This window comes from Hibiscus syriacus, unplaced genomic scaffold (assembly GCF_006381635.1).
Source record: "Hibiscus syriacus cultivar Baekdansim isolate YM2019G1 unplaced genomic scaffold, ASM638163v2 tig00111161_pilon, whole genome shotgun sequence".
NCBI classification, from domain to species: Eukaryota; Viridiplantae; Streptophyta; class Magnoliopsida; order Malvales; family Malvaceae; genus Hibiscus; species Hibiscus syriacus.
Window position 1 is genome coordinate 79,012 of NW_024063006.1, and position 13,939 is coordinate 92,950.

Here is a 13,939-nt window from a genome sequence, read left to right on the forward strand (position 1 = left end):
ACATATACTGAAGTTGAAGAGGATATCAAAAGTGGATCTTACTTGGGGATGAGCTGAAGGCCCGAGTTCTATTGTACCTTGTCGGTATATTTCTTTGTCCAACGGGTGATACGTCAACGAACAAGGAATATGAAGCTCATTTGCGATGAAGGCTTGAAGGGTGAATTCAATTGGGCTGAATATATCCATTCGAGATTGATTGAATCAATTATCACCTTTAAAAAGGGCAGCCAGAGATACCTCAAAGGGTGCATAGCAATCTTAGAGGTAAATGAGTTGAATCACTTTTTTGTGTTTTTATATAAAAATTCTAATTTTATTATAAATGCAGGTTGCACTGTTCGATTTTTGGTCGGGCTGTGAGGCAGTGCCGGCTTATGAAAGAACCGGAGTGGCACGCATCCGTGCATGGGGAAGGAAGAGGTGGTTAGAGTGATGGTGAAGTTGAAGTTGGATAGAGGGAAGAAGCAAGAAATGGTAATAAATGTAATTAAATATATTAAGAATATAATCAATGTCTTAATATTGTAATTTAATTTTTTGAAGGTTATTGGCAAGGATGTAGAGGAGGCAGTGGAGGCAGAGGAGAAGAAAGGAGGGATGGTTGTATTGAGGGAAGAAGTATTGGGGGATAAGGTGAGTGGGACGACGGTGAAGCAAAACAGAGTAACTTCGACATTTTGATGTCTGAATTGGCTGATATCAAAAAAATCCAATTTGAAATCATGCAAAGACAATCAAGAGTCGAAGAGAAACTTGATCAAGTCGTAGAGAAACTCGAGAGGCATAAGGGGGTAGTGGAAGGAAAAATAGATGGAGTGGTGAAAGAAGTAGAGGTGTTGAGGGGTGAAGTGGTGAAAGAAGTTTCGGTGTTAAGGGGTGATATTAAGATGGTGACGGGAGAAATTTGAGGGAGTGGTGAAGGAGGTTGTTGATTTGAGGAGTGAACTTACGGGGTGAAGGGGGTGGTTGATAAATACTCGGATGAAGGCTCAATTGAAGGGTGAAATAAAAGATATGAAGAGCTATGTAGAAAAAAGTACGATGAACTGAAAAAATATGAAGAAGAAAGAGGGAGGAGGAAGAAGAAGAGATGGAGAAAATGAGGAGGAAGGAGAGGCCCAATGTGCTTTATACACCGGAGAGTGTCATAGCAGCAGTTTTGGATTCGGAATGTCCTGCACCCCAGAAGAAAGCAGAAGGTAAGTTTAATAAAAGAATACTTAATTTGATTTTTATTATGTTGTTGTGACAAAAATTTGTATGCAAAATTGTAGGTTGAAAAAGCGGACATTCCAACTGGAATTGATGACATCGAAGCTGCAATTTGTGATTATTTATGGAATAGCGAGTTAGAATCGGGGTAAGTGAAATATATTGTTTTGTAAATTATAATGCATAATTTTTTTGGTGCATAACTTCTTCTATTTTAATGCAGATTAAAATATTAGATTCTTATAATAAGAAACGCATTTGGGTTGAGTCATGTGGATCTCTAGGAAAGTATCCCTTGAAAAACTTCAAATTTGTGGAGCATAAGAAGAATAAGCAATTGAATGGGTATGAGATGTTATCACAAATAGAAAGCTTAATTTATGCAGTATTCATCATAATTGACATGTGTGGTTTTCAAATTTTGTAACAGATATGATTGCGGCATGTATGTGATGATGTGGATGGAATCGATCGGTTCTACAGGGGCAACTGGTGATTTTGTAAGTGGATAGAAAAAATTGTTTGTGGTAAAATTGTTAAAAGTCGTAGATTGAATGCTGTAGTTGACAATACTTAACGTTCTGACAATTTGAATATAGGTTGTTGGAGACTGGGATCGATCGCGAGTATTAAATGATCTCGTAAGCCACAATCAAAATGAACGAAGACAGGAGATAACAAAAGCCGCAATATTACATAAAATAACAAAGGATGCAATGATGTAAATGTCGAGTTAATTTTGTATAAGATTTATAATTTTGTATACGATTTATAATTTTGTATACGATTTATATTTTTTATGTGAATATAATTATGAATGAGATGAGAAAGTTAGCAGTATGTTGTTGTACATGTTTTCTTACACATTAAGGGTCATGTCGATACTAATATAGTTTGTGTCGATATTTTTTTTCCAGAATGAATTTTTACAAGGTGCATCAATAAAGTGTCGATCCATATATAAAAAAGTGTCGATCCCAAAATCATCGAACCCAAAAGTATAATGTAATATGTAATTTTTTAATCTAACCGGTACAATTATACCGGTTTTATGAGAGAATAGTCTAAATAATGTGTCGACACTAATAGTTTGTGTCGATATTTTTTTCCCAGAATGAATTAAAAACAGGTGCACCCATAAAGTGTCGATCCATATATAAAAAGTGTCGATCCCAAAATCATCGAACCCAAAAGTATATGTAATATGTAATTTTTCAATCTAACCGGTACAATTATACCGGTTTTGAGAGAATAAGTCTAAATAATGTGTCGACACTAATATAGTTTGTGTCGATATTTTTTCCAGAATGAATTAAAAACAAGGTGCACCCATAAGTGTCGATCCATATATAAAAAAGTGTCGATCCCAAATCATCGAACCCAAAATATATGTAATATGTAATTTTTCAATCTAACCGGTACAATTATACCGGTTTTATGAGAGAATAAGTCTAAATAATGTGTCGACACTAATATAGTTTGTGTCGATATTTTTTTTCCAGAATGAATTTTTACAAGGTGCATCAATAAAGTGTCGATCCATATAAAAGTGTCGATCCCAAAATCATCGAACCCAAAGTATAATGTAATATGTAATTTTTCAATCTACCGGTACAATTATACCGGTTTTATGAGAAATAAGTCTAAATAATGTGTCGACACTAATATAGTTTGTGTCGATATTTTTTTCCCAGAATGAATTAAAAACAAGGTGCACCCATAAAGTGTCGATCCATATATAAAAAGTGTCGATCCCAAAATCATCGAACCCAAAAGTATAATGTAATATGTAATTTTTCAATCTAACCGGTACAATTATACCGGTTTTATGAGAGAATAAGTCTAAATAATGTGTCGACACTAATATAGTTTGTCGATCCATATCTTTGTACGTTGTGTCGAACGCAATTACATCACCGAAGCATGTGTAATCCGATCTCGATGTAGAATCCGACCAAATAAGATTATACAATGCCCCCGATTCGTCTACCGAGTATGTCATAAAAAACCCGGGATCATCATGTTTCTTATAATCAAAGTAGGCAATAAGCGCATTCACATCCCCATCGACGATTTCCTTTGCTTTACCTCTTTGAAGTGCATTGTAGAGGTCTTTATGTGTAAATCCAACATTATACCCCCTGCCTGCTGCGTTAAATAGTTCATTACTTGTGACGTGCCAACACCGACCTCTTTCAATGTTGTTGCCTCATCGATATCAGCCTTACTTACAGCTCGATTAGAACACATAAATGGTGTCATAGCAGATGTGCACAATGCATGATTATGTTTCTGATCAGACTTACTTATAACCCACTGATCGTTTGTATTTGTTGCTGTAACTACGACTCTAGCCTTACATCCTGTTCTTGTGACTGGCGTATGAGCACGTTGACGATCAACAGTATTGACTTTTGATACTCGAAACCCTTCTTTGGAACAACAAATTCTTGTGTCTTCACATTCCCTTCCACGTCAAGCCGTGTTGTTCCCTTACGTGCACTAAACCCATGTTCCCGTGCGAATCCCTTGTAAAGTGCCAAGCTTGATCACGTGAACAGAAGCTGACCAACCAATCTGTCAGATTCATCAACATTATGTACTTCATGGCATTCCTCGGTTGGCTTAACATTGTCTACATCAGTATCCTGGCAAAAATTTTGTTGTGCAAGTTCAGTGCTCCAGGAGTTGATGGATATGTAAACGAAGGTTCATTTTGAACATGTTTCTGTAGTTAAAGGGTGGGTACAACATTAAATTCGCAGTACATATTTAGGTATGTACAATAACTACAAGTATATTATCATTTTAAATTCGCAGTACACTGTTAAAAAAATTGAAACATAAATTACATAAGTTTTAAAAAAGTATCGATCCTTTTTATAAAAAGTATGGACACTTTCAATATAATAGGTAAACATATGATGTAGGTAGCCCTTATATAAGTAATAGGTATCGTTTATATAATGTAATAGGTAATGGTTATATTGTAAAGTGTCTATCCTTTTTATAAAAGTGTCCATACTTTTTTCACTGTGGAAAACATTAATTTAAGGTTATCTTTGAGTGAGTTTTAAGATATTAATTTAGTAATTATAGGCGTCTAATGATTTATTTTTTACGTTACGGTATATATTATTATTAAATTAAAAATTCTAAATAATATTTTATAAATATCAAAACAATCAAATAATTTTTTGTGCAAATGAAATTATTAAATCAATATTGTAGGTGGAAAACATGAAACACTGTTAAAAAATTGAAACATAAATTACATAGTTTTAAAAAAAGTATCGATCCTTTTTATAAAAAGTATGGACACTTTCAATATAATAGGTAAACATATGATGTAATAGGTAGCCCTTATATGTAATAGGTATCGTTATATATGTAATAGGTAATGGTTATATTGTAAAGTGTCTATCCTTTTTATAAAAGTGTCCATACTTTTTTCACTGTGGAAAACATTAATTTAAGGTTATCTTTTGAGTGAGTTTTAAGATATTAATTTAGTAATTATAGGCGTCTAATGATTTATTTTTTACGTTACGGTATATATTATTATTAAATTAAAAATTCTAAATAATATTTTATAAAATATCAAAATCAATAATTTTTTGTGCAAATGAAATTATTAAATCAATATTGTAGGTGGAAACATGAAACACTGTTAAAAAAATTGAAACATAAATTACATAAGTTTTAAAAAAAGTATCGATCCTTTTTATAAAAAGTATGGACACTTTCAATATAATAGGTAAACATATGATGTAATAGGTAGCCCTTATATAATGTAATAGGTATCGTTTATAATGTAGGTAATGGTTATATGTAAAGTGTCTATCCTTTTTATAAGTGTCCATACTTTTTTCACTGTGGAAAACATTAATTTAAGGTTATCTTTTGAGTGAGTTTAAGATATTAATTTAGTAATTATAGGCGTCTAATGATTATTTTTTACGTTACGGTATATATTATTATTAATTAAAAATTCTAATATTTTATAAAATATCAAAACAATCAAATAATTTTTTGTGCAAATGAAATTATTAAATCAATATTGTAGGTGGAAAACATGAAACACTGTTAAAGTATCGATCCTTTTATAAAAGTATGGACACTTTCAATATAATATAATGTAATAGGTAAATTGCAATGCTATCGGTATAAATATACTGGTTTACTTATAAAATAGGTAAATATAAGCGCTACCTATTACATTATATAAGCGCTACCTAGTATGTTATTGTACTTTATAATATTTCCGGTTAAATAATATAACATAACCGGTCTAAATTTTAAACCGGTCACTTTTAACCGGTCACGCCGTATATTAGCCGTTTTTTAGGCGCCGCACCGCAGAACGACCCATAATATTGTTATACCGATGATGTAGTTTTGCAGGCTTTATGGTGTACGTGCGCATGAGCACAAGTAGTCTTTAATGATATGAGTTGTAATAAGTTTAACTTGTCAGATACTTTTTTTCACCTCTGCAAGAGTTTTCTATTTCATTATGATTAAGCGGCTGTTTGGACGAGGAATGTGGGATTTTTTCGGGAATAGAATTCACGTTTTTCATTTGGTTTGGTCAGAAATGTTATTTTTGAAAATGTTTTATTATTAATAGTGGATTTTTTGAGATATATTATTGAGAATATCATTATCTCCCTTCCCTTATGTATTGTAACATTACCGACGTTTTGGACTAAAATGTCCTTAAATTTGTTTTTTTTAAAATATCATTCTTCTGTCATTGAATAATAAAAATTCTAATAAGGTTAAATTACAAATTTTTCTTTAAACTATTTTAGATTTACAAAAAAATCTATAATTAAAATTTTATTTGAAATTCAGGGGCTAAAATAAAATTTTACCTTTTTTAAATTTTTTTATATTTTTTAATTTTGTAAAAAATTTATATAAATTTTATGAATTAATTTTTTTTAAAAAATATATTTTTCAACTTGTAATATTATACAAATATATAAGGACATTTGGTCAAATATACATTCTAATAATCTTTTATTTCTTTAACCAAACACGGTAATCTTACAATCCTGCTAAACCAACCAAACAAAAAATACAACATTCCCAGTAATCCTATTCATTGGTAATCTTGTATTCCCACTGGTAATCTTATATTCTGTGAATTAAACGCACCCTAAAGATAAGATTCAATAAATGTCAAGCACTTATTTTTAACCTAACCGTACACCATTGTCGTTGAAAATTTTTTCATGGTAATTAATTACCACGGTTAAAGTTCACTTGGAAGAAAACTAAAATAATAGTTTAATTATTAAATTGACTCATATTCTTGATATTTTCTTTCATTTTGATATATGAATTTTAATTCTATTAATTTTTCAGATATTTTTATCCATATGTTAAATATGATGCTGTCATGTTATTATCGGTCGTTTTTAAAATTACATTATATAATTATCATATAGAAGAAATCGACAGGATTGAAAGCACAAGTCAGAAAGAAACGAGCGAGTACCTAAAATTAATTTTAGGTATAAATTTGGACAAGAAAATAAAAATGTCAATTTAGGTGAAAATGTTGAGTAAAAGGGACAATTTAATTAAGCATTTTTTTTCCAAATAAACCTTTAACAGTAGGAATAATGAAATTTGAATGGAAGGATCAAGTATGTTAAACTTGATTGTGTAAGAATTTATTTATTTATTATTTAATGAAGGATTAAAATGCAATTCGCTAGAACTTCTCTTTATTCCATTTTGACATTTGCACTTTATTTTTTTTTCAAAAACCATTCATAATGTTTAGTTCGTTTAGTTTTCATTTTGGTATTCACAATTAAAAACTTAATGGCGATGTGAGTGTCACCAAAAGGTAATGTCACGTCAGCATGAAAATATAAAAATACTACATCAATAATTATGTTAATTTCTTAATGGTGGGTACCAAATTGAAACTTAAACTAAACACTAGATATAATTTGAAAAAAATAAAGTTTGAATACCAAAACATAAAAAAAGTAATAGTTCAAATATTAAATGTGTAATTTACTCTAAATTTTTAGTAAATAATTAAAAGTTAATCAATTACATGTTTGATTTTAAATTATTTTTCTATTATGTTTTTCTCTATACAAATGATATAATAAAAACATGTATAAACAAAAAAATTTGAATAGTTTAGAGTGTTATAACCTATTTTTAGAGAGTATATTTCTTTATTATTAAAAACTCGATGGATTCAATATGTTCAAACAATTTAGTTCACAACTATATTTTTAATAATACTCTATGGTGATTATAAGATATTATTTGTTCAAAAAATTTAATTATCGACAATGTAAATATTATTGCGAACGTAATTGCTATACCTCAAAATCTCTAAAGGGAATGTTTTAACCATTGAGATCTCCTATTGAATACCTTAATTTATAATTCTTATATAAACCTAAAAGATTTATTAAAATGAAAATAGCACACCAGATCAAATTAGAGTTGAGTTCTAATGTCCAAATCTGTACTCAGACCAATATTTATTGTCGTACTGTGAAAGGATAAAAGCACACCAATATTTTCAAATCAGGAGTCTCCTTCCTGGTGCATCCGTAGTACAAACTCAAACTCTTATCACTGTCACGTGTATCTTTGTCCTAGCCACCTTGACATGCAAAGTTTCTAAAATATCGACAAGGAAAGGTGTGAGCCACATTGTCTAAAATAACAACACTTCATCACCTTTGATAGAGTCAATTTCTCGACGCTTCAAAATATTCAGTTCTGGTTTATGGAGACCCTTTCTTGTTCTGGTTTGAAACTACCGTCACGGTCTCGGATGAACTTGATGCTTAAATTTCCATGTGCTAGCACTATAAGTGGTGAAATTTAATTTTCTTATATCACAAGATTTAAAAGTCATTAATATTATGAATTATATTGAGTGACCTATGTGATTAAAGATAATATTATTTCTTTGGAGATTTCATATTTGAACAATTACGTTTGCATGATATATATTATCAATAACTAAAAAAAATTCTAAATAGATAATACATTATCATCATATTATTAAAAAAATCATTAACAACTCTTTCCTCCAAATCTATCGATCGTGCCCTTTATTCCTCATTAGAATATATAGTGAACAAGCCATTGAGCGTTTAAAACAGGGCTTCACTCGAACTTTGTTCACTATTCTCAGTTCATCCTACAAGGTCAATCCTTGAAGGATTCATAGTTGATAATTAGGTTAATGTCGGTGAGATATATTTTTTCCATATTAATCATCGTGTATTTCTAGTGTGATAATTTTACTGTCTTTTCATCATCATACAACCCCCTTATGTGATTTAAGGGAGAACCATCACCTTACTTTCTTAAATTTGATCATGTCGTATGCCATTTGTAACATTTAGCTCAATTTAATCTAAATCCCAAACTAATTGGATAATTAGAATCTCAACCAATTATTAAACCTCAATCTAGAATCAACATATTAATCATGAGGATTTTATAGTATTTAAAGTTATATTGATTAATAGAGAATTTTATTTATTTGAATATTGAGTTTCGAAATTATTAAAGTAGTGTTTGTTGATGAGCAATACTATTCTCACGCTCCGTGGTTTCCATTTAAGATTCACAGACAACAGACTACATAAATTTCTAAGATCCAATTTTTTATATTTTATTTATAATTAAATATAAAAAGCTTAAATACTAAATATTTTTCAACACCGTTTTTCGTTCGGGTGGGGTGAGACCGATACCGATTTGGGGTTTTTTTCTTTGAAAAGATTTTGAAATGTGAGGAGTCGCCACCAATCATTTAAGGTGCGATTAAGACACCATGAAAACCGGGTGATTTTAATAAAAAAATCATTTTATTTTTATAAAAATATCGACTTTTAGGGTATGTGAAAAATCCAGAAATCAGGTTCGGGAGTCAGTTACGCGTAGGGAAATATTAGTACCCGCACAAGTGCCCAAAAATTGGTATATAAGTGATTACCCTATATTTAAAATCTAAAAATTTGAGTTCGATCTTTATTTAATTTGAAAAGGGTATCTGTTTATTAAGATCGATACCATTCGCCCCCTAGCATAAATGCGGGAGATCAACTATTGTACATAATGACCGGACATTGCCTTAATTTTAGAAATTATGATGCGGTCTTGAAAAGGATGTCGACCTATTTCGGGAATCACCGGTAGTCACCCCTGAGCATATTTGTGGGAGATATACCATTAATTCCCTAATAAGTGAACATTGCCTTAGGTTTGAAAATAAAATGCAATCAGACAAATTGTTATTCGTACTAATTAAGCTTCGTACTAATTAAGCTAAGGATAAATTAATGATTTTCTAGCTTAAAGCGTCAAATTATGAAAATTAAGTAACTTAGAAGCTCAAACCTAAAAATGTAGGCTCTGATATTAACCCTATTTGATTTTTAAATCAGTTATTGAATCAAATAACTGAGATAATCCCTTGAGCATTTAGGCGAGGGCCAAGTCGAATTATTCCCTAAATTAAAAGACTGGTTTGAAATCTAATCTAAAATAGAGGCTATAATATTAACCTAAATTAATTTTAAGATTCGAATAATTAAATTGGAATCTTGAGCAAAAACGAGGATCAAATTAAGAGTTCTCCTAATTTAATGACTAAATACATATTGAATAATTAAAAGACTATGAACTAAATCTAAAGAGTGATCTATCAAGGACTAAAAGGATACAAATATTAAAGAAAAATAAAATATAAAAAAGCACTAAAATTAAAGTACTAAAAAATGAAGGGTAAAAATAAATTAAAAGACTAAATTGCATAAACATTAAATTAACAAGCTAAAAAGAAATAAATTAGACACACAATAGGGGCTAAATTAAACGAAATTGATATTTACTTGCTAAATCTAAACAAAATAAAAAAAATAGATCAAGGACTAAAATGCAAAAACACGTGGAAACTACAGGGATGTAAAGGTAATTTTTCCTAAAAATATATAACATGCATAAAAAAGGTAAATCACAAAAAAAGTCCCTACATGTGACTAATTTGCAAAAACGTGCGTAAAGTAGGGAGACTAAAAAGTGAATTTATCAAAAAATACAAAACATATATGTAAATGGGAAATTTATGAAAAAGGTCCATGACAATGGCTATTTTGCAAAAATGCAGCAAAGTTTGGGGGGCCTAAATTCAATTTCCCTCGAAAACTAATCCTATATATACTAACATTTTCCCTTTTTTATCATTTGTTTTCTAACCGATATTGAACTAACACAAAAGAAACATATTTATTAATACTCGAAATAAAAAGGAGAATAACCTTAAAAATCGGTTTATTGCTTCTGGATGTATCAACAACGAGAGAGATTACAGTGATTGTGCTTGGGTTTTTATAACCCATTGACAGAAGAAATTGAAATGATTGCTTTTGTTTTTTTCTTGTTGTCTCTGAGCTTGCGTGAAGTGCTAATGGAGCTGAGTAGTGGCATAATGGAGCCTCCCTTTGGCATTGGGCAGAAAGCGGCGACCATGGATAGGGGATTGAGGGTAGATATCCTAGGGTTAGGGTTAGATTAGGATGGGCTTGGGTTGTGCCCCGTGTCGGGTCTAATTCGGGTCTTTGGGTCGGGTTTGGTTTGGGCTGGTTCGGGTATGGACGGGGGCTTCAGGCCCGGTTCGTTTTTAGTTTTATTTTGTAATGGATTTGGGTTTTAATTGCAGTTGGTTTGGTTTGGGCTTGAGGCCCGGTTGAAAAATAAAAAAAATAGTGATCACAATATTAAATATAATCCTTAATTACTTAAATATTATATCTAAAATGCAAACAATTTAATTCCAAAATCTAAATCTTAAATACCAAAATGCTAAATCCTAATACACGATACTAACATCTAAATGTTAAATTATTATTTATTGGATATCAGTGCCATGTTCGGGTTTGTTCCATTTGCCGCTCTGCTAATTCACGACCTAGCTCACATCGAGCTCTCTATTCCTACGCCTTTATACTATGTTCATGATTCACCAGCTTGTATATCGGACGTTTTACTATTTTAAGTTATAAAAATGTCGTCTTATTTCCAAAAAATATATAGAGGGGGAAAAAACAGACTATTTATCTTAGGAATTTTGTTGAAACATCTTTACAAATTAATCCGGATAATATTTCTGATATTTGAATCAATTTAATTTCTTTCGAAGAATTAAAAATATAAAAAGAATTTAATGAGAGAATTTCATAAATGAATAAAATATTCTTAGTGAAGAAAAAAAGAAATTTCATAATAATATGATTTGTATGTTTAAAGTATGATTTTTATGATTTTGTATGGATAAACTTGTTACTTGTATATGTGTATATGTGTGTTTGTCCGTTTCTTTGTTTAAGAACTATAATATTAAAAATATATAAATTATATACTTTAAATTAAAATCAAACGAAAAAGTATTTTTTTTTATCAAATTAAGGTCAAACCTGACAACAAAAATCATATCTAAGCTTGGGCTTCCTCGTCCTCACCAATCCTCAATAGGTCTAACTGCTCAACTTGTTAGGTAAGCAAATAAAAGTCTTTATATATTGAATTTAGAATGAATCACTATAATCTCTTTTGTCTTCTTTAGTCTTAAATAAAAGCAAATACCAACTACCGGAGGAAAGGGAAGATCAATCAAAGTCTATAAAGGAGGAGGAGTGGGAAAGACAGAGAATGGGTGGACAATTGCTATTCATGGCGGCGCCGGAGTCCCTCATTCTTTGCCGCCTGAAAAATGTCTCCCTCGTGAAGCTGCTCTCCGCCGCTGCCTTGACGTTGGGATCGCCGCTCTCAAGGCCGTAACCACCCCTTGGACGTTGTTGAACTTGTGGTACACGATGCTTTTATTGCTATACTTAAAGCGTGTCTGTGTGTGTATGCTTTTATGTTCAGTGATCAGTCAGTGCATCTCTAATCTGGGTTTATGTCAAATTCATGAACATCTCTTTGATGTTTATCTGATTCTGAGTAGACAAAAAACAAGGCCTTCTGTTGTGCTAATCACATTCTTATTACGTAGGTCCGTGAACTGGAAAACCATCCGCGTTTTAATGCGGGAAAAGGGTCAAGCCTGACCACTGCAGGTACGGTGGAGATGGAGCAAGCATCATGGATGGCAAAACAATGAAATGCGGAGCAGTTTCATGTGTCAGTACTGTTGTTAATGCCATATCTCTTGCGCGCTTAGTCATGGACAAGACCCCTCACATTTATATGGCATTTCATGGAGCTGAGGCCTTTGCAAGAGAACAAGTAAGCCACTATCAAACTTTCTTACTCATTTTCTTTAACATTCACTCTGTTGAAAGAACTCTCGGCTCTGAACATTTTTCATCCATGTTTATTTACTTCCTTATCGCTTGCCTCTAGTATTTGAAGTTCATCAACTTTGTTATATTTTGTCTGTTTCTTTCCCCTTAATCAAATTAATTTAACTCTCTAACTCATTGAATTGTATTAATCTCACCCTTTTAACATATGAAAGTCATTGTTAATCGTTATAATATTGATATAGCATTTCACTATATTGATGTGATAGTCCATAATATAACAACAGTATAAAAAATTAATTAATTCTATCTATGACATAATCAAAATTAGTTAACACTATAAAGCGTTATCATGAGGTCGTTGTAGTATAGTGGTGATTAAACCCGCCTGTCACACGGGTGACCCGGGAACGGCGTTTATTTTTTATTTTTGATATTTCAGTGCAAATTAAAACGTTAGGCTTTATTCCCTGGTAGGCTTCAACCTATGCGGTCCATGCAGTTCATGCACTGGTTTAATGAACTTTAATTCATAATTCCTCGTTGTATTGTGAGTTTGAATATCCCGGCTATTTAATATAATACCTTATATTACTGTCAAAGAAAAACAATTGCTGTATTCCCTCTCTCTATGCTCCAATTGGAATCACTTTTTATAACAAATTTCTCAGAAATTTGTTATAAATTCTATGCTTCTTTGCTCATAGTTGATTAAAACCTATGTTGCACGGGACGGCAGAGGAACGGCGTTTCAAGTACTCGAAACTTCCTTGGCACGGGGACGGTACGGGGACGGGCGGGTATGTACCGGGGACGTACCACGGTGGCAAGGTACATCCGAATGATACGGGGGACGTTTCGTTGTTTACTGGAGACGTTTCGGGGACGATCTTCCTCTGCCGTCCCCGTGCAACATGTTATCAACAACCTCCTTGAACTCCTTGTTCCTCACGAAGTGTTTGGTTGTAATCCGTCTTGAACTCTTGAAGTAGCGCCTCGAACTCGGACTGGTTGAGGTTCTTGTTGATTTCGGTGTTAAAAAGGGTCTCCATCTCGTCGAAGTCGGTGGTGTAGAACCTCGGCGTCAGAAGGGTCTCTTTGATTGATGTTTCGTCGAAGATTGGAGTGTTTGAACTGAACTTGGAGATAGACTTTACGAGTGCCATTTCAGTTGCCATTTTTGGTGGAGACGGTGAAGACAGAAGCTAGGATGTTGAAGGAGAAGGTGTTTGAGTTATAGGCGAGGGACAATTGATTGAATCTCTCATCCAACGAAATATGGGTCTGTGAATCAAATACTGACACGTGTGATCTCCATTATCACATTATCAGCAAAATGCTACTTTAATTTTCAGCTCTACGAATTTCACCAAAACCCCACCATTGGTTGACAAAATTTTGGATATTTAATCTGGTAT